This window comes from Pseudochaenichthys georgianus, chromosome 15 (assembly GCF_902827115.2).
Source record: "Pseudochaenichthys georgianus chromosome 15, fPseGeo1.2, whole genome shotgun sequence".
Lineage (NCBI taxonomy): Eukaryota > Metazoa > Chordata > Actinopteri > Perciformes > Channichthyidae > Pseudochaenichthys > Pseudochaenichthys georgianus.
This window is the reverse complement of record NC_047517.1, coordinates 20,132,726-20,153,723: the sequence shown is the minus strand read 5'-3', so window position 1 is coordinate 20,153,723 and position 20,998 is coordinate 20,132,726. Positions and strand designations below refer to the sequence as shown.

At 43.0% G+C, this 20,998-nt stretch overlaps 2 long non-coding RNA genes across 2 annotated transcripts; one reads left to right on the top strand and one right to left on the bottom strand.

The window, feature by feature from the left end:
* The first annotated feature begins 3,410 nt into the window (after positions 1-3,410).
* Positions 3,411-4,003, top strand: LOC139435164 (uncharacterized). The gene is made up of 3 exons (XR_011644433.1): positions 3,411-3,457; positions 3,611-3,637; positions 3,917-4,003. It is a non-coding gene; the product is annotated as an uncharacterized lncRNA (long non-coding RNA).
* Positions 4,004-15,776: 11,773 nt separating this feature from the next.
* Positions 15,777-17,336, bottom strand: LOC139435221 (uncharacterized). The gene is made up of 5 exons (XR_011644501.1): positions 17,310-17,336; positions 17,136-17,209; positions 16,573-16,642; positions 16,346-16,444; positions 15,777-15,908 (listed from the first exon to the last, which is right to left on the bottom strand). It is a non-coding gene; the product is annotated as an uncharacterized lncRNA (long non-coding RNA).
* Positions 17,337-20,998: the final 3,662 nt, after the last annotated feature.

Below are 20,998 nucleotides of genomic sequence, written 5' to 3'. Positions count from 1 at the left end.
AAGGGGTTTCTTGGGTCACGACAGCTGATCTGGTAGAAGGAGGATTCGGAGCTTCATTTCTTGAAACCCATAGGTCACCATCAGAGGAAAGCTCACCATCTGACTTTGGTGAGTCAGGAAGAATTGAGAGAGGGACAGGGACATCATCTGGAGAGTGTGTTCCAACCACAGATTTCAACAGAGTGTGGTGGTCTTGTTTGGTTTCGGTCAGAATGGAGATTCACCAGTTGACTGATGGGGAGTAGTGTTGTACGAATACAGTAGTTGTGGAAAGCAGGAGTTCCAATCCCGTTTCCGAGACACAGGCAGAGTACGCAGCAAGTTGTGAAGGGTTCGGTTGAACCGTTCACATTGACCATTGCCCGCCGGATGGTAGGGAGTAGTGCGATATTTTCCAATGTTATAGAGCAGGGGTGGCCAACCAGTCAGAGGTTAAGAGCCACATTTGTTCTATGTTACTGCAAAGAGCCACATCAAACACACAGTCACTGATACCGCTTGTTTCAGTTTTTTGTTTTCTGGAGATAAGATTTACATCACTGATGCATTTTTGTGGCATTGGGATATATTCAATTCAACCTGGAACCTCTCATACAATAATACAATACAAATGGTGTGTGTGTGTGTGTGTGTGTGTGTGTGTGTGTGTGTGTGTGTGTGTGTGTGTGTGTGTGTGTGTGTGTGTGTGTTGTGTGTGTGTGTGTGTGTGTGTGTGTGTGTGTGTGTGTGTGTGTGTGTGTGTGTGTGTGTGTGTGTGTGTGTGTGTGTGTGTGTGTGTGTGTGTGTGTGTGTGTGTGATCGTTGGAGCTATGTGCAACTCAAACGGGAGCTGCCTGGACGCTGCAATCATGTTGCGCACTATCCGTGCTGAGTGTGCTGACTTTTCGTGCAATGTGCCGCTGTCTGGCTGCCTGCATAAAGTCAAGTGCTCGGCGCAGTTGTGGCGAAATGTCGCTCCTCTGTTTTCATTTAAACAGCTCCTTATATCCGTTAGCGCAGCTAGCTAGCACCAGATGCTAACAACAACAATGCACGTAAGGTCTCTCTCTCGCTCGCTCGGGCCACACATACACACACCCTCCCGGTCCTCCCAATAGCCAGTCGGTGCCTGCCGGTGAGCGTGGAAGTGTGGTCTGCCACAAGCGGGCGGCAGGAGCGGGGCTGTCAGCATCAGCGGGGCTGTCAGCATCAGCGGGGCTGTCAGCATCAGCTTGTAGATGGTATTTTAAACTCGATGCGCTCTGAAACTACGGGGCGGCTGAGGAAAAAAAATACACATGCGTTAATCGCGTTAAAATAATTAGTGGCGTTAATTTTTTTTTTGCGTTATTAACGCGTTAACGCAAAAAAAAACTTGACAGCCCTAATATATATATAACACCTTGAATTTCAGGGGGGGGGGGGGGGGGCACGGGGCTCCGTTGGCGGGGCGCAGTGCCCCTCCAAGACAATGGTAGTGTTTAATCAACGATAGGTTTTCCCCCCCTCAAAGGTGATTGGTTCACTGCATTGCAGGTATTATTGTGATTGGCTCTTGGGCCACATCAAAAGCGTCATCCTCTCATACTGACACCTGACACACACACGTAGGGAGAGCCGGGACGAAAGTAACACGGGACGAAAGTACCCACACGGAAAGAAAGTATAGGAACATGTATGCCAATATATGGCATATATGCTGCATATATGCCATATTTAGGTTCATATATGTTCATATATATATGTGCATATATGTGGATTAATAGGAGATATATGTGTCTTATATAGCTCATATATTTCCACATATATGCCAAGTCAGGTTCATATATTTGCATATATCTCCTACATAATGCCTCATATATAGCTCATATATCTGTCTTTTTGCATATATGTCATACAGAATGCCTACATATAGGTATTTGCAAGGTAATGTGGTAATGTGCATATTATGCCAAAGTTCTATATAACTACGAATTAATCATTGTACTTATTTCCATTCAATGCAGATTGAGGTTTGCGGATTGCCCAAGAAAATTCAATTTATAAAGACAATATTGTTTGATTACGGTATGTTTTATTGTATGAAGCAACATTTTTAGTTTAGTTCACCCAGGACCGGAACCGGATGTTTATATCCGCTCGATGTCAGCTGATCAGTTTAAGATTAGTAAATTATTAAATATTTGATAATTGTACATTATTGTTAAAAAGTTAACGCGTTAATAACGCGTTTTTTTAACGCCACTAATTATTTTAACGCGATTAACGCATACATATTTTATTTCCTCGGCCGCCCCGTAGTTTCAGAGTTTAAAATACCATCTACAAGCTGATGCTGACAGCCCCGCTCCTGCTGCCTGCTTGCAGCAGACCACACTTCCACGCTCACCGGCAGGCACCGACTGGCTATTGGGAGGACCGGGAGGGTGTGTGTATGTGTGGCCCGCCGCCCGAGCGAGCGAGAGAGACCTTACGTGTATTAATCGCGATTAACTATGGACAATCATGCGATTAATCGCGATTAAATATTTTATTATAAAACACATTATCTGAACCACAAGTTTTCACTAAATGTTACCTTTAATTGTTTACGTTTTTTTATATTATTAGAGAATAATAGAGACATTCGCTGCAGAATGTGACGTCATAGAAAAGCGCCACTCACAACGAGCGCGCATTCATGACGTCATCCCCTGTTTATTCCAACCGCTCGCGGATACAGGAAAACACAACAGACAGAACAAACATACAAATTACATTAATGTCACCATGTGCACGTTTGCCCTGGTGGAGTGGACAGAAGGTAGTGACAAGGGACTTAGGAGCATTCTGCCGATTGACTGTGTTCGAGATTTTCATGAAGAGAATTACTTGAATGGACCTGAGGAGTTTTTGGTGGAATGGCGCCATGGACGCAAGGGAGCTAATAGACAGTGGCCGGTGTATCAAGCCAGGATCATCAAGGTTGCAAGTATGTACACGCTATCCATATTTATTTAGCTTTAGTAATTCATTAAATGAACAAAAGCCTGTAAACCAGGCAACGTTTTCAGACCAAGGACCCCTTGGCTGAGAGAGAGAAGAAGCAGGGACACCCACTACATATTGTATACAATTGTGTTGTAAATGAAACATTTTCATAGATTTCTTAGACAGCTTCATAGACATTGACAGCACTAGTTGAGGGATGCACACTTGGCCCTGAAAAATGAAAATTATCATTTGAAAGACCTCATAATAAAGCGTAAGTATTATTGTATTGCAATATTGGTTTAATACAATCGGATAGGACTTTTCTGTTTTGTAAATGTGCTGTCAATGGACCATGTTACAACTTAGATGCAAATAGCATCCAAGTTGCTTGCAGCTATGGTGATCTGATGATTGTAATTGGTGTGATTTTATTTGTTCCCTTCTGGACAACCCCACACTAGATATTCCTCAAATGAAGGAGGACATTGCCTCGCTTGCTGGAAGAGTAAGTTCCTCTTATTTGTATCACTTTATTTTACTTGTTACTTAATCAGAGGAGGAGATTTTTATGATGTTAGGCTGATTAGGGCAATTCACCTGCTGTTTGTATTTTTAATTGTTCAAAGATTATAACATACTGTCTTCCTTCTCTAACAAGTGTGCAGCAACCTCAAAACAATTGCAGGTGAGTAACATTTTTCTTGTTCTAAGGATGCATATTTTATGGTGTGACTCTGTAGGAGGCAATAGTCTACAAATGTATGTTTGTCCAGGGCTAATCTCATCAGGGCCAAATTGTTCATTGCCAACAGGCCACGAACCTCCGCTTTCACATGTGTATTATATCATAATGGAAATCAAATCAATGGACAAAAACCTTGGACAAATTAGTCATATGTCATAGAAAGCTAACTACAAAATAATTTCATCCCCCTTTAATTCATCTTGCTTCTCTTGTAAAAAGCCTCAAAATACTGTGGCAGCTGCAGAGCCTCAGAAGAAGCAGCCTGGTGATGACGATGATGATGGTGGTGGTGATGGTGGAAATAACAACAAAGTAAGTAACAAGTCAAAAATGTATCTATAAGCTCTCAAGGCGGGAGGCGGGAAAACATATAGATTGGATATGTTTGCTATTTGACATAAAACAACGTATCAGTGGCGAGCGGTCAGGGCCCTCTAGGCCCTCTGTGAGGGCCTAAGATATTCTAAAAAATAATATTTAAAAACATTTAAAATATATATATATTTTTTAAATATATATTTTTAAAATATTATTTTTGTTATATTTTTCATTAGTTTTACCGAAAAAAACTTGATTTAATTGTATTTAAAATAACATTTCCAAAGAAATAAATCTCAGCGATTCACAGAGGGCCCGCTATAGTAAACTCAACGAGAGAGTAATGTCAAATGACAGTCCAATTGACCAATCATATCTCCCCTCTAAATGGGAGGGCTTTATTATCGCGGACTTTATGACACGTTCCGCCCGCTGCGCTGCCAAGTATATGCATGTTGTAGTGCCGAGAGATATGGAGTCAGAGGCGGTGCAAGGAAGGTGCAAGAATAGTTATTTATTCACATGCTGCAAAGGACATGTTGTCGGGTCGCAGCCCGGGTCGACAAGAGAGAGAGCCAAGAGGGCACACCTATTTATAGGTAACCCATAACATGTCCGTGTGGGAACAATAACCGCAACTGTAGTTCCAAGTATGAATTATGTCCCAGTGGTTAAATAGGTGGTCACCACACAAGCCCCCCCAGAATTCAAACATGGCAAAAAAATATATCCCCACGTCCGTGGAGGAAACATCACAAGGGCCGAGGAGGGTGGGGCCGCAGGTGAGGACCGGGCCATGGAACGGGCCACGAAAGGGGGCCGCAGGAGAGGGCAGGGGCCCTAACGAGGGCGAGGGCACCCACACCGGGGGCGGGCCGTCGTAAGGGGGCCGCACTAGGTGTTGCGGAGAACCCAGCAGGAAAGAGGGCAACCCGGCCGCAGGCAGACGCACAACGGCGGCGGGCATGAAGTCCTCGGCAGGCGTCAAGGTATCCCCGGAAGAGAGGGCAACCCGGCCGCAGGCAGACGCACAACGGCGGCGGGCATGAAGTCCTCGGCAGGCGTCGAGGTATCCCCGGAAGAGAGGAGCAGTCCCCCCGGGAGGAAGGAGCACAACCCGGCCGCAGGCAGCCGTGCCGCGGCGGCGGGCATGAAGTCCTCAGCAGGTGCTGAGGCATCACCGGGAAGCAGGAGAGGCCAGACAGGGTCCCGGAGCGCGCCACCCATGGGCCGATGGAGCATGGGCGACGTCCGGAACTGTCGAGGCGAGAGGGGGTCCAGGAGTGCGCCACCCAGGCGTCGATGAACGTGAGTGGCGTCTGGAACCGCCGTCGAGGTGGTGAAAAAAAATGAAAGTGTCCACATGAGGTCAACCGGCTGGTCGAACCTCCTCTCCGGCACCGGAAAAAAAATTGTTAACAGTCAGATGTCAACACGTCGTTAGTTGCTAGCCGTTAGCTGCCGCTGCTAGTTGTCGTTAGCTGTTAGCCGTTGTTAGCTGTTAGCTGTCGTTGTTAGCCGTCGGTAGCTGCTAGTTGTCGTTAGCTGTTAGCTGTCGTTGTTAGCCGTCGGTAGCTGCTAGCCGTTAGCTGTAGTGGTTAGCTGTTAGCTGGTGTCGACGGCCGCTAGCCGGAAGCCGTTAGCTGGCTGCCATGGGTAGCTGCTAGCCGTCGTTAGCCCCTCGTGGTTAGCCGCTAGTCGTCGTCAGCCCGCGCAGCCAGGACGTGCAGCCGCACGCCCCGAAGAAACAAGCCCACGAGGTAGCAATCGGTTTGCTGGTCGACCCAGCAGGTCGTGCATTGTCCCCCTGCTGTTGGAAAGCCGATGCAGGAACGGCGAGCAACGTCCCCAGCTCTTCTGCGGGGCGCGCACCGAGCCTCAGTCCGCGTGCCGGTGGCAGCCACGGACGATTCCAAAAATCCCTGGCATTTCGAGAAAGAAACATGAGTTCCTTTTGCCGTGTTCGGGTCTGTCCCGGAAACTTCTCGAGACTTGTCGGGGTCACCAGTGTAGTGCCGAGAGATATGGAGTCAGAGGCGGTGCAAGGAAGGTGCAAGAATAGTTATTTATTCACATGCTGCAAAGGACATGTTGTCGGGTCGCAGCCCGGGTCGACAAGAGAGAGAGCCAAGAGGGCACACCTATTTATAGGTAACCCATAACATGTCCGTGTGGGAACAATAACCGCAACTGTAGTTCCAAGTATGAATTATGTCCCAGTGGTTAAATAGGTGGTCACCACAATGTGATATATCAACGGGTCAAGCTAGGAATTAGATCATTAGCATACGTTAATTCACGATGGCTCACGTTAGTGATAGTGATGACATCGTTGCGAAACTACTAACCGAGTCTTTTTCAAGAATGAGTTACACGGATAAATTGGAGTTAATTACCAAAGGGCGACCAACACCACAGCTTATTTTGGTTCAAAAAACCAAACGGTTCGAGAGGCATTTTAATATCGGCAATTACGCCAGATACAACTGGATGACCGGATCAACCAGGGAACAAAAGCTGTACTGCTGGGATTGCTTGCTTTTTGGGGCTGACAGTGGGTCATGGGCCAAAGATGGATATTCTGATTTAGGAAGTTTATCCAAATCAGCACATCGCCATCAGAATGCTTCAGGTCACCTCAGAGCTACTATTCGGCTTAAAACATTTGGGGACACCAGGATAGAGCTCCAGCTGGATGAGCAACAACGCCGGGGTGTCATCATTCATAATGAAAAGGTGAAGAGGAACCGAGGAATTTTGAAACGCCTCATAAATTGTGTGGTGTACTTGGGCAAGCAGGAGTTGCCGTTCCGAGGTCACGATGAGAGTGTAACTTCATCAAACAAGGGGAATTACATAGAGTTGCTGGATTTAGTGGCAGAATATGACAGCGACCTGCACACACACCTCGCCACATCAACAGTCTTTACCGGCACATCTTCAAGGATTCAGAATGACCTGATCAGCGCTGTCGCTACTGTAATGACTGTTCGATATGTCACTGACGATGGGATAAAAGAGCGTTTCTTCAAGTACGAAGATGTGACACAGGACAAACGAGCAGAGGCCATAGCTACACGGCTGCTGGAGTTCCTGAGGGAGAGTGGCTGTATTGACAAAGTGGTCGCGCAGTGCTACGATGGAGCAGCTGTTATGGCCTCTGGATTGAATGGGGTGCAAGCGAAAATTAAGGAAACAATTCCACAGGCCCTTTTCATTCACTGCTATGCTCACATCTTAAATCTCGTCTTGTCAAAGGGAGCTTCCAAGATAAGAGAGTGTAAGGTCTTCTTCTCCCACCTCTCTGGCTTGGCCACCTTTTTCAGCCGCTCAGCAAAGCGCACCAAGCTACTGGATGATATTTGCCAGCATAGGCTTCCACGGGCAGCTCCTACTCGCTGGAGCTTTCATTCTCGCTTGGTGTGCACAGTGGCAGAGAAGACCAGGGAATTGAGAGAGGTAAGATAATAATAACAATGAACGTAATGGAAATATTAACAATAATAAAGAAATGATTTAGTGTTGGAAACTACCCACTCATAAAAACATGAAGGTAAAGAACTATGCTAGTATTACATTAAATGAAAAGCTAATCTTAGTGTTTACTGGAGGTCTATAAGTTGTTTTTTCTAAACTAAGCATTACTCTCGTACTAGGTGTTCGAGCACATCGTAGACCATCACACAGAGTTTGATGACGAAACTGTTCATTGCTCTGATGGAGACATCACCCTCCTTACCAGCTTCGATTTCAGCTTTTGGTTGAAAACCTTCCACGCTATCTTCTCCTACTCGGATGTTGTTTTTGAAATACTTCAGAACAAAGGTTTTGATATGCAGTTCTGCTTGGCCAGAGTGGATCAGCTACAGCGACAAATTGAACAGGAGAAGGGGAACTTTGACAGCGTCTACGATGAAACCCAGGCTTTGGTTGGCCCTCCGCGCGACCGTGGAGCTCAAGGAGACGTTCGTGCACGGTACAGGGAGCTCCATTGCAGCGTAATTGACAGCCTGCTAACCCAGATCTCCAACCGCTTCAGTGACCACAAAAAGCTGGAATTCCTGGCCCTTCTGGACCCGCAACAGTTCGGGCATTACTGTAACCATTTCCCAACTGCTGCCTTGAACAGTTTGATGGAGAGCTATGGCGGATATTTCGACCAGCCTCGACTGCACACGGAACTCGCCGTGATGTACGGCATGTCTGACATTTTGGGGAAAAGCCCGGCTGACATTCATCAGTTTCTCCTCAAAAAAGGACTGAGTGAAAGCATGAAACAGGTGTACACCCTCTCATGCATCATCCTGACAATACCTGTGTCCACTGCCTCTGTGGAGAGGTCCTTCTCTGCGCTGAAGCGCATACAAAGCTACTCGAGGTCCACGACTGGCCAAGTCCGACTGTCAGACTTGGCCTTAATTTCGATTGAGAAGGAATTGCTGATTGCTTTAAAAGCAAAGGATCAGCTGCATGACGACGCCATCAAGTTCTTCATCCAAAAGGACAGGAGGATGGAATTCGTGTTTAGGTGATTTGATCATCAAAGGTAAGCCAAAGTGATTTTCAATGTGGGCCGCCGTGCCGACTTAATTGATTTGTAATTGTTACTTGGCTGTGGGTGCCCTGTCATGATAGGTGTTTATATAAATGGTGTTGTTTTGTGTGGTAGAGGAGGGTCGCTGTCAGGGTTCGAGTATGGGAGCCAATGGGAGCTGAGCTCCCATAAGGAGGGGTCTGAGCTCCCACGGACGCAGTGAAATCATACATCTTTGGGGGTCGCTAATACATTACCAACAATCATTATTTTAATCACAAATAATGCATTTGTCAATGTAAAGAGTATTTTTTACGTTAACGAGGTAAATAGGCTAAAAGAAAAACATGTTTTCCAAAAGAACTACGCATCTCTTGAATGACAATATGCCTGCGCTGCACCTCCAAGGTGCGCAATACATTATTGCGCAATCTATGTCTGTCTGTGTGTGTGCTGCGCGAGCCGAGATGTGTGTGTGTGTCGTTGAACCTTTTCATATTTAAGTTTGTAGCAAGTAGAAGGCTGCTGCTGTGTGTGCGCGCGTGGGTGCGCGCGTGCGCACGCGTTAATTTTAAAGACCCCCATAGAGCTCAGTTTATAACTCGAACCCTGGTCGCTGTCATTGATGCGTTTTGCACCCCGGGCCGCTGTTTTGATATTCCGCTGAAGAAGTATACTATAGGCTGTGCCGTAATAAAAAAATAAAAAATTCGAGGGAAGAGGGGGGTGGGGTCAGAGGGCCTAGGTAGAAAAGTCACGGCTCGCCACTGCAACGTATATAGGGTTATTTGTGTCCATATTTCCCAGTTATTACCACTGAAGTTAACCGTATACATGTTGTCATGTCACTGTTTAATTTCCAGATCCATGGAGAGAGAACCGAAGCTCCAGAGAAAACCGAAGCCCCAGAGACAGTAAGTAGATGCATATTCTTAAGGTATAGGTTACATGAAAATCTTATCTGGACAGTGGTTATTTTTTTGATGGGTAACTGCAAAACTGATGTATTACCGTGCGTGCCCATGTTAGATCAAGTTTAGGACAGTGATTTGTTACTTTAGTGCCTTTATCATTCTTGTGCAGTAGACAACAATTTACTAATGATCTATACAAACTATGTTAGTTTGTATAATGTTAATTAATAATCAATTGTGATATTTTATAAAATATATTTGTGAAAGTTGTAGGCCTACTAATACATTTATATGTGATGTGTTTTTCAGATTGAAATTGTGAAGGGGTCAGGAGTCTTTTGCAAAAGAGATGCGTGGAAGGCATCCATCCATACCACCTCTGGCACAGCAATGGTGCGAACACTCCTCCTCGACACATTTCCCCTTGAAGCCCTGCTTCAGAGCAACCTCAACGGTAAAAAAAAAAAAGCTACTGTTCAAAATCTCTTTAAATCAATCCTGTCATTAATAAAGAAAGGCAGTTTACACATGTGTTTTTCTTTCTAAACTGATTCACCTAAGAATGGAAAAACTGAACTATTTTCTTACTCTCTGTTTTCGCTGCTGCAATTTGTTACGAGTAATGTTTTTTTTACAATTGTCCCACACTCTAGCCCAGTGGTTCTCAAACGTTATCATTTCAAGGACCCCCATAACTCAGAGTGTATGATTGGAAACCAAATGTGTATGGGTCTATTTGGAACACCCCCAAGGAACCTTGAGTGTCATTTGTCCCTGGACAACCACTCTAGCCTAAAGTGTGGGCCATTAGTATGTAAACATTAGCTGCTGCAGATCAGCAGGATTACCCACTTTTCATTTGCAAAATAATAATTATGAAATATTACTTTAGGTGGCAAGCCAAAGCGAGGTGATGGGGAGCAGCTGGAAGCCCTGGACCCAGGAAGAAAGGCGGCCATAATCGGTGAGTAAAAACGAATGAATTTAGACAGGGAAATAAAAGTTAATAGAGATGCCTCAAGTTGACTACTTTAAAGGAATGGTATGCTCATGACACTCATTTTTAAATAATTATCATCCGATAAAACAGACCAGTCTCTGCCAGTCTTTTTTTTTTTTTTTTAATCCGATGACATTATCAGTGATTTTAAACTCATTATATACCGAAATAACATCAACACTGTGGGCGCCGCCATTTTCCGGACGTGACGTAAACCATGCGTTTGGTTTTCGAAGACACGTTGATCTCCATGTTATTTACTGTAGTTTCTCTCTTCAAATATGCCTCACTGTATCGCGAAATATTGCCACAATTCTGATAGGAACAATCCACGGAATGCTCGGTTCCATCTGTTGCCAAAAGGTAAGCATAAGAAGTACATTCGGAGGCAGTGGCTAGCGAAATGTGGCCGGCCCGAACCGAAAGATTCACAGGCTCATGTATGCAGCGAACATTTCAAATTTCCGGACGACTACTCTGAGAGTATGATAAAACATAACATGGGATTTATGGAACAACCATTACTTAATGGAGATGCAGTACCATCGGTCTTTCTGGTGTCATCACCGACCAGGACACCAGTTCGGCCAGTTGAGAAATCGCCCTCTGCAAGTGTGAAGCGACGGAGGAGCAGAAGTAGTGCTCGGAGTAAGAATAAGGTATGTTATAGCGCATTTCCATTGCAGCGTCTAGCCCCGTTTTAACGTCCTTTAGCGTCCAGGCCAGGACCGTTTTTGGTGGCCTTTCCATATAGCGTAGTACCGGCTAGTGTGTATTTCCCCCCAGTTTTTTCCGGCCCCATAAAATCGTGATTCTATGGCCAGGGACAACGAAGCTGAGTATGCTAAACTAGAGAGGGAATCGCTAGCAAGGGTGGTACTACATGCATACATATAGTATCTTATATAATCTTCCCATTATACACACATGCATTTCCAAACATTTGGACTACCTATGTTGCAAATGTATTATCTTTTCAATTTACACACGGCATCTATTGCACGTCTGTCCGTCCTGGGAGAGGGATCCCTCCTCTGTTGCTCTCCCTGAGGTTTCTCCCATGTTCCCTTTAAACTGGGGGTTTTCTTCGGAAGTTTTTCCTTGTACGATGTGAGGGTCTAAGGACAGAGGGTGTCGTATTGTCATACTGATATGTATGGCTGAATTCCCCCATCCAATCTCCAGTGATGTACCTGAACGCGTTCAATGAACGATCGTTCATGAACGCGTTCATATTTTGGGCGAACGTGAACTGAACGTACTGTATTTCCGCTAGATGAACGTAATTGAGAACGCGTTCATTCTCAGCGCTGTATAACGGCGTTCAAAAGTGCGTTCATTCTCAGCACTGTATTATAACGGCGTTCAAAAGTGTGCCAGATTTCATATGCCTTTCAGCCGAAAACCCAGTTAAAACACACCGTAAACAGGCTTCAAAATAATGCGGAAAACCACCCAATCTGGCAACAGCAAGCTGCCTGTGACGCGTACGCGCCTGTCACCCCTTGCTGTCGCACTAAAATATAAATATACTAAATAATATATCAGACTCCTCACAACAAACAATGTGGAACCGCGGAACCGGCGAGCATTGAATTAATGAATGAATTAGTATGGACGAAGCCGAGAGCAGCTGGAGCAGCACTCGCTCAGAGTGAGACTCTATGCGTCTGCGTATGAGCATTTAAAAGAGTTTTACGTTAAAGTCAGTACTGACTCAGACGGAAAAAATCAAACGTTTGCCTGTAAACTGTGTCCGCCCGGTTTGAAAAAGCAAGTCCGTACATCGACGACGTCGACAACAAACCTTAAACGGCACATTGAGAATAAGCACAAGACTAGCCTTTCACGGTATGTGTGAGTGGCGAATAAAAAAGAGAGCCAAAACAGATCCACTACCACCCAAATCCCATTAACATCGTACAGGAGACAAATAATAGCTCGCAGCAACGTATTGAAAAAATAACTATAAACTATAAATTAGTTCATTTTTGAAACCATGAACTTTAGTTCAACATTTTGAATTATGAACTATGAACTGAACTAGTTCATTTTAAAATGTGTGAACTGTGAACTGAACTAGTTCATGTAGAAAGTGAACTTTCCCAACACTGCCTATCTCTTCACATTGGTCAACACTTCTTCCTCTGCTGACGAGTCCGAACTCAAATACTCTGCCATGTTTCCGTGTGTTGACAAAGTGAACGCATGGATGACGTCACGACCATCACGTGACTACTGAAAATGGCAAAAATGGCGGCGGCCAGATGGAATATACAGGTTTTGATAAACAAGAGCTATAAAATCATTATTTACCGGGGAATATCGCAGATTTCTTCAGGGTATGGTTTAAACATAATGTTTCACTAAATACTGAAGTTTGGAATAATTATCTAATGAGTGGACCATTCCTTTAACCATCCCTGTTTCACTATTTATTAGCTATCAATGGTAGGATCAGGATCAGCATCAGGTAAGTGAGGACACCCATTAATGGTGGTCCTCTGTGTTATAGAATATGTAGTCGTTAATAACCCCATGACATTAATTGTTCTCCTCTGCAGTGTTAAATAACCAGCATCTTCACCCTTAATCAATGACCATGCCCTTTGTACTGTGTTTGTGCCATATCATGTCTTTAATTAATTTTCTTGATTGCAATGCATATCTTAATGCTCTTCTGGTAAACAACCTGTGCTGATGATCTCTGTTGTTTGTATACAAGTGAAGTTCATGTGATGTCATTTTTTTTTTTAAACAGTATTTTGAAAAGCCAAACTTTACCTAATTCTAACTAATAATTGTAAACTTAGCAGCTTCTTAGACAGATTTGGTAAATGCACTGACTTTTCAGATAATTCAAAAATAATAGTAATGATATGTGAAACAAATCACTAATAAAATAGATCATCTGTTTGAATAAAGGCTTTGGGCTTTATCTGCCAATAAACTCACAGGGGAGCTCGTGTACACTGCACCAGGTGGTTTGGCAAAACTTTGGAGTGGAATGCTTGGAGTCTGTAGAAGTCTTGTAGCATTTTTACACTGTCATCTCATTATGTCCTTTTCTTTTCTCTGTAGAGGCAACAATGAAGAAGTGGCCACACATAACGAAGGGCCAGCTGGGTACAGCCATCAACAACAAGCTGACAGAGCTCAGGGCTCGCCAAAAGCAGACAAAATAATTGACATTTATTGACAATAAATGTATGTTAATGACTTATACATTTTGTGTGTTGTATTTTTGTATGTAGGTAGGCTATGTATAAACCTTGAACATAGGTGTAAATAAACATATATGCACATATAGACTAAACGTATATGCGCATATATGTGAAACTTATATACACATATATGTTTCACATATATGTGCAACCTATATGTGCATATATGTGAAACCTATATGTGCATATATGTGAGACCTATATGTGCATATATGTGCATTACACTGCACCCATATATGTACATATATGTGCATATATGGATATATATGTACATATATGTTCAGAGACATATATGTAGGGGTCCAATTTCAGATATGTCACATATATGTTTAACATATATGTGACATATCTGAAATTGGACCCCTACACATCACCAGTGGTGAAAGTGTGCCGGTCCTACCCGGTCCTTAGTACCGGTAAGAGATTTCCAGGCGGTCCGGAGGACCAGGAAGAATTGACAGCTCCACCCGTGGAATTTATACTAAGAAGGGAAGATATTTTGGTTTGGATTACTGGTCTGGGGGAAGCTCGCGAGTGTGTGTTTGTGTATACGTGTGTGTGTGTTTGTGTATGTTTGCGTTTGTGCGTATTGTGTTTTTTTCCCGGGGAAAACACTCACGAGAAACACCGGCTGTTGTTAAGCCTGCAGTGACGTTAAATTACTCCGTTCTCTGCTTGTAATTATGCCGTTACAAGCTTCAAAGTTGTATTTATCACCTGAATTTGCCGAAACAAGTTTAATATTCTGAAAGCCAAGACTTTGTTTAATTGAAATCAGATGAAAACAAACTGTCACGGACCCTGCCGTGTTATCTATGATACTATACACCTTACATTCATAATGTCAGCCGGAGGGAGGGGGGGCGGCGCTGCTGGAAGAGCAGATTGCGAGGGAGAGGTGCCTGTCTTCGTCCCTTTACAAGCTTCAAAAATGTATTTATAGTGTGATTTTGGAAATAAAAGTTTCATATTCTGAAAGCCAAGACTTTGTTTGTTTAAAATAAAATAAAACACCCGAACCCCGAAAAAATTGTTTTTTTACGCAAATCCACGTTTATTTTGAAATGAGCCGTTGAGACTTCCGACTGATTTCGATAGAGCGGGTCAGAGCTATTTAATAGAAGAGTTACGACACCGGAAGTCCAAAAACGGTTATCGTCACGTGGTTCATGTAGACGAGGGATCGTTCCCCGGAAGTTCATGGCGGGCAATGTGAATGCATTGATAACAGGAGATAGAACTACGATTTTTGGTAATTATTAGTGAATAAAGTTTTTGATTTGCAATATTTATACAACAAATCAATATGTGTATGTATTTACATCAATATGTTTTAAAAAATAAAATAGAATTTGCTAATATTAAGGGATAATATTAGGATTAGTGGGAACAACTAGTTTACATGTGGCTAACAGTGCCTTGGTTAAAGAGTCTGTTGCTGTTTATTTATAGCTTTGAATTCTTTAAAACCAATATTATCTTCTTAAACTTGTATGGTATTCAGGAGCATCACTTTCTAATGTTTATTGATACATTTAGAGGGAGGGGATCTAAAGTAATACTTTAAAATTCAGATTGGATTCATTTCTACCATTTTCTTAAATTCATGGTAGTTTCAGTAATCCCCTGGTAATTGAGGACACAAGTTCTCTAAATGACTAATGTCATCTTTATGGCTTTCAGAAAGGACAGGAGACCGACAGGTGACTATCAAAAGACTAGCAGCAGCAGCAGCATGATGATGATAAATGTGTTGTTTTAGGAACATCCATTGCAAATACATGGAGTTCAATAAACATTGAAGAGCATATCATGCAGTTTGTCGGTGCCTTTTCCTCCGTGTTGTCCTGGTTTGCTGTGCTGCCTCCTCGTCATCACCATGGTTTGCTGTGCTGCCTGGGGATGCTCAAATCGCTCAGAGAAAGGAGTATGAATGTACGGCTTCCCCACTGACACAGAGCGGAGGAAAAAATGGCTGGCTCAAGTCAGCAGGAGCAATTTCACGACCAACAGCAACACAATATGTGATGTAATTATATACAAACACTGCATTTGCACTTTTTCACAAAACGAAAACCACACCATTGGGAAAGCTTAATGTTTTGTTTAATACAAACAAACAGGGAAAGGCTTGAAAAACACAGAGTTGAGACTCAGGGTGCAGGGTGAGGGTCTCAGTGCAGGTATTCAGGCTCCATTGAATCCCCCTCTGGTTCTTGTGCTGAAAGAGGGAGCAACAGACAGGAGAAAGGGTTATACACACAGCACACCTATTGGATGGGAAATGGCCTTGGGGAGACAAGGTGTGGTCTCTGTTCCCAACTGAAGTTATGGAACTTTATTATTTGTGAGTTTAACAAAGTATGACAAATGGCATCAGTAACAGATGTGATATGAATTTCTATAAAGTTGTCTCACATTCTTGGTCATGTTTTATATACAGTATATAATGAGTATAACATGTCCAGTAAGTATAAAGTGTTTCCTAATACTGTGTATTCAACCACTATGGAATATGTATGTGAGCATACAAAACTGAGTTGTTCTGTGTGTGAAGTAACCTCAAGTCACTCCGCATCCGCAGGCACATTTTGATGCAGACCAGTTTGTCAAGACAAAAAAGGGCAAGACTAGGCTGAGAGCAGAGGCTATACCCACCATCTCCGTGCATCGCCCTGTGGTCAAAAAGAGAAGGGTCCCTGCACCACGATTCACCCCGGGACCTGTATCTACAAAGCCCATCGCTCATGATCACAGCTATAGTGTGAAAGGTGACACAGGTATAATAAGTATGAACTCTTAGTAACAAAAGTAATATTTGTTATTTTTAAGTGGTATAATATTTAAAATGTTCGAAAATGTACAGTGCCATGTCTTCTACTTACATTAGTCTCAAAGATTGAGGGAAGAAGGGATGAGGAGACACAAATCATTAGAAGATTCATACGGCTGAGGCTGAGAATTGAGGCCAAACAAATCAGAAATGACAGAAAAAAAATCAAATTAAAAGATGGCCATTTTGGAAGCAAGAGCCAATCCAAAAAGGTGAAAAGGAACAACAGCAGCCAAGCTACCACATCCAGCAACCCCCAAACAGATCCACAGCTGCAATCATTTCCATTAGCCGTTGCAATGGAAATATTTGGACTAAACATTGCTCTTCCACCTGCCAGCACCCAGCTAACATCACTGCCCCTCCACCCGTAACATCACTGCCCCTCCACCTGCCAGCACCCAGCCAGAGGAGCGCAAACAACAAAAACAAGCAAGGTGTCCCGTCATGTACCTGGAAGTTTGGGTTGGCAAAATGGAGTAAGAGAGGGACTTGAAAAACCTTGGTGGCTCTCTACTCATGTTACAGTTGTCTTGGTTACAGTTCTCAAGTTTTTTTTTTAAATATGAAATAAAAAAATTGAAGTGAAATCAACCTCTTCTCTGGAGAACACACCTTGATTTCTCTGTCTTGTGAGTTTGCAGTCTTGCAGTTTTGCTCCTCCACCTGTAACATCACTGCCCCTCCACCTGCCATACAGTAGGTTACTAACAAGATTACTTATATAATACAGTGATAGAATACATGTTTAGTTTGCTTACTTATATAACACAGTAGTATTAAACGTACCTTGTGTTTTCACTCTCACTTAAGTCCTTCTCCCTTTGCCATCAATCCAGAATCAGCTGCAACATTATACAGACAGGTAATAATCAACAGAATCACAAGGACACAATATGGCTCTGCTAAAAACACTCGCTCTTAAACGCACCAAAGTTATATTTATCTAATATTTAACTCCCTCCACCCCCGCATACAATCCCGTTTAGAAGCCCCTCTTCTCTAATTCAACATGTTGGACGAAATGACATTAAGAGAACGGAATTTACAATTGAAAGGCTGTTCAACGTGTGTTGCTAACTTGCTTCGGTATGCTAGCTTAATCTGTTATCTGTAAACGTTCCCTAATTCTACTAATTTAGGGATAATCCACTGACATCCTTTAATACACATGTTCATTAGAATCAGATGTACTGATAATATCCGCAATATAAATCTTTAAACTTCTTCTTACCTTTAAAAGTCCGTCAAGAACGGTCTATTATGCTGCAACTCCACAGCTCTGCCAGCCTTGGCGCTAACTTCCGGGGAACGATTGAGAGGCTCCACGATCCGCCATTGCTGTAAAAAAGTGGTCCATTGGAGTGAACGGAGATGTCGTAACTCTTCTATTAAATGGCTCTGGAGCGGGTATTTGCTTTTTCACACTTGATCAGAATAGCGGGAGGAGAAAGGAATAGAGTGACTGAATGACAGCTAGAAAATTAGGCTACGTGGTAATTAAAGCAAAAATGCAAACGACGATTCTTCAGATGTTTAAGAGAAAGGAGAGAGATGAAGAAACTCAGAATGTGCTTAAAATTAGAAAAACAACGCCCACAGATGACACAGGTGATGATGCTTATTTAGCCCATGAATGAACCTGGCCATGATGTATATTAATAAGTTAGCTAACTAGCAAACTGTATATCTTAAATATAAACATTAAATATTTTTGCTTTGATATATTCTATTTTAATCTGCACATTGTTGCATACATTTTGAGACATTTTATTAGTATTTTAATTCATGTAACCAATATTCTGAAAATTCGAAGAAAGACAGAGATTTATACATTTTTGACTGTCTGCTGAATTTAGTTATACATTTGTATTCTAATGTATAACAGTTGAGGCCCAGGGGAGGAAGAGGAGACTCAGCGAGAAGAAGTGGCAGCAGGTCCCTCAGAAGCCACCACAGGTGATGCTAGCCCTACTGCATACCCTTCTATATGGAAAGAAGAACAATATGAACAGTTCAAATAGAAAGATGAATGGATGTATGCTCACAATGGAAGGCTAGGCTGTACCCCATGCCATGATGTGAAGGATCTAGGTGTCATGGCATCCCGTGGTGTTAATATTGCTAATGGCTGATGGAAAGATAATCCCAGCTGGTCAATCAAGGGATGTCCAGCTTTCATCACTGCGCAAACAAATCCGTGAGCACAAGAACTCTGCAGCACATAATGAAGCAGTCAAGATTCTTCAGACAGCAAAGAAAGATATTCTTCTGAACATGAACGTGAGTAGTCAGGAGTCTTTGTTTGAGTCTACTGCCAAGGTATTCATGACAGCCTATTATGTGGCCAAGAACAACAAGCCTTTCACAGACTTTGAGAGTCTGATTGACCTGCAGCATGCACATTCTGCTGATTTAGGGCGTGTTTTGCATAGCAAAACTGTCTGTGTTGACATAATTGAGCATGTGTCATCACAGATGAAAAAGGAACTTCTAAAAAGCATAATAGAGACCAAGAGCAAAATCACAGTATTGGCTGATGAGTCAACCAGTGTTGGGCACAAATCAACACTAATTGTGTTCCTGAAGGCTAGTGTTGATGGAGACATGGAGCCCATTGCCTTTCCATTGGACCTGGTTGAGCTGGATAGTATGTCTGCTGCTCATATCAAGGAACAGATTATGGGTTGCTTGCTTAAAAATGGCTTCACTGTTGAGTTGCTGAGAGAAATCCTCATTGGATTTTGCAGTGATGGGGCCAGTGTCATGCTGGGAGTGAAGTCAGGTGTTGGGAAGTTGCTCCAGGATGACTTCCCAGGCATCATATATGGCACTGCCTTAATCACAGACTGGAGCTTGCTGTTGACCAGGCACTGGATGTGACAGGGAGAACAAAGGACTTCCAGGCATTCATGGACAGCCTATATTCATTATATAGCCAGTTTGTGTTCAGGGATTCATGAAGCTGGGGGCGGGAGGAGAACAATATGAACCAATGAAGGTCGGGGTAGCATTATAGTACCTGCAAGAAATTCAAACCACTTTCACCCCTGTATGTGACATATATTAAAAATATATAGGTTCATATATATTCCTTCCATGTGCGATAACACGGGACGAAAGTAACGGAGCGATTTTATCCGTATTACGTATTCAATACTTAACAGACCTACTAAATATCAGGTTTAACTGTCAGGAGTAGTGTTGTCACGATACCAACATTTTGGTTTCGATACCAAGTCAAGAATTGCGATTCCGATTCGTGTGTCCGTCAAGGAAATCTCGGCCGGCAGCCATCATGGTCTGAAATGACCAATGGACATCGAGAAATCACTAAGGGCCTACCCACCAAGTAAAAAAAACATAAACCACGTGTCTCCCATCAGTTTATGTCTGTGAGGAGAGAGAGAGAGAGAGAGAGAGAGAGAGAGAGAGAGAGAGAGAGAGAGAGAGAGAGAGAGAGAGAGAGAGAGAGAGAGAGAGACAGAGAAAATGGCTAAAAAAAACTTTACAGTTGCCGACTTCGCTAGAGATTTTTTTCGGTAGCAGCAGTGAAGACAGAGCCTCAGAACCTGAAGTCTTCGACTCTTCTGAAGAAGAAGAATACAAAGACAACAACAAGGATCCATTTGGACATGGGTAAGTGTAAATATTACAGTAATAGTGTACTGACAATGTGTGGGGAATACCGCGAAAATGAACAATAGGTTTATTGATATATATTTTTTATCGATAGTCATGAACTTTTTATTGGGACAAAATAGACTCTCCATTAGCAAACGTTTACTCTGTGTTAACGTTATTTTGGTGTGTAAAAGTGAGATTACATGTGTAGATGATTAAATTAATCATTTATTCGTCCCACAACGGAGACATTTACAGTGACATGTTTTTGCCATCGATTATTTTATCATACTGTTCTGTACAGATGAGACTTTGTCATAGAATTATTTACATGTGTGCCTGTTATTATTTTACCGTCCTGTACAGATGAGACTTTGTAATCAGATGTAGCCTATGTGTGTCTGTGATTTTATACTGACTGTAAAGTAACTGGAAATATCTGTGTGAGTGTGTGTGTGTGTGTGTGTGTGTGTGTGTGTGTGTGTGTGTGTGTGTGTGTGTGTGTGTGTGTGTGTGTGTGTGTGTGTGTGTGTGTGTGTGTGTGTGTGTGTGAGAGAGAGAGAGAGAGAGAGAGAGAGAGAGATCGAGAGAGACTCCTTCTCCAACCTCCCAAACTTTATTTTTATGTGTGCATTGTTATTGTTATCAACATTTTACTTGAACTTTATTTCAATGAAATTAGTTGTAATTATTGTCCTACATTTTAATTTGTTTTACAGAGAGGTTTCACAGCTGCCTGGGCCTAGTGGCCCACAGGCGGCGTTTATCCAGCAGCCAGAACATCCATCTGTGCCGGCCCCCAGGTCAAGATCTACTGTGGCTCAAGGGCCTTCACCAGAGCCATCACCACCAAG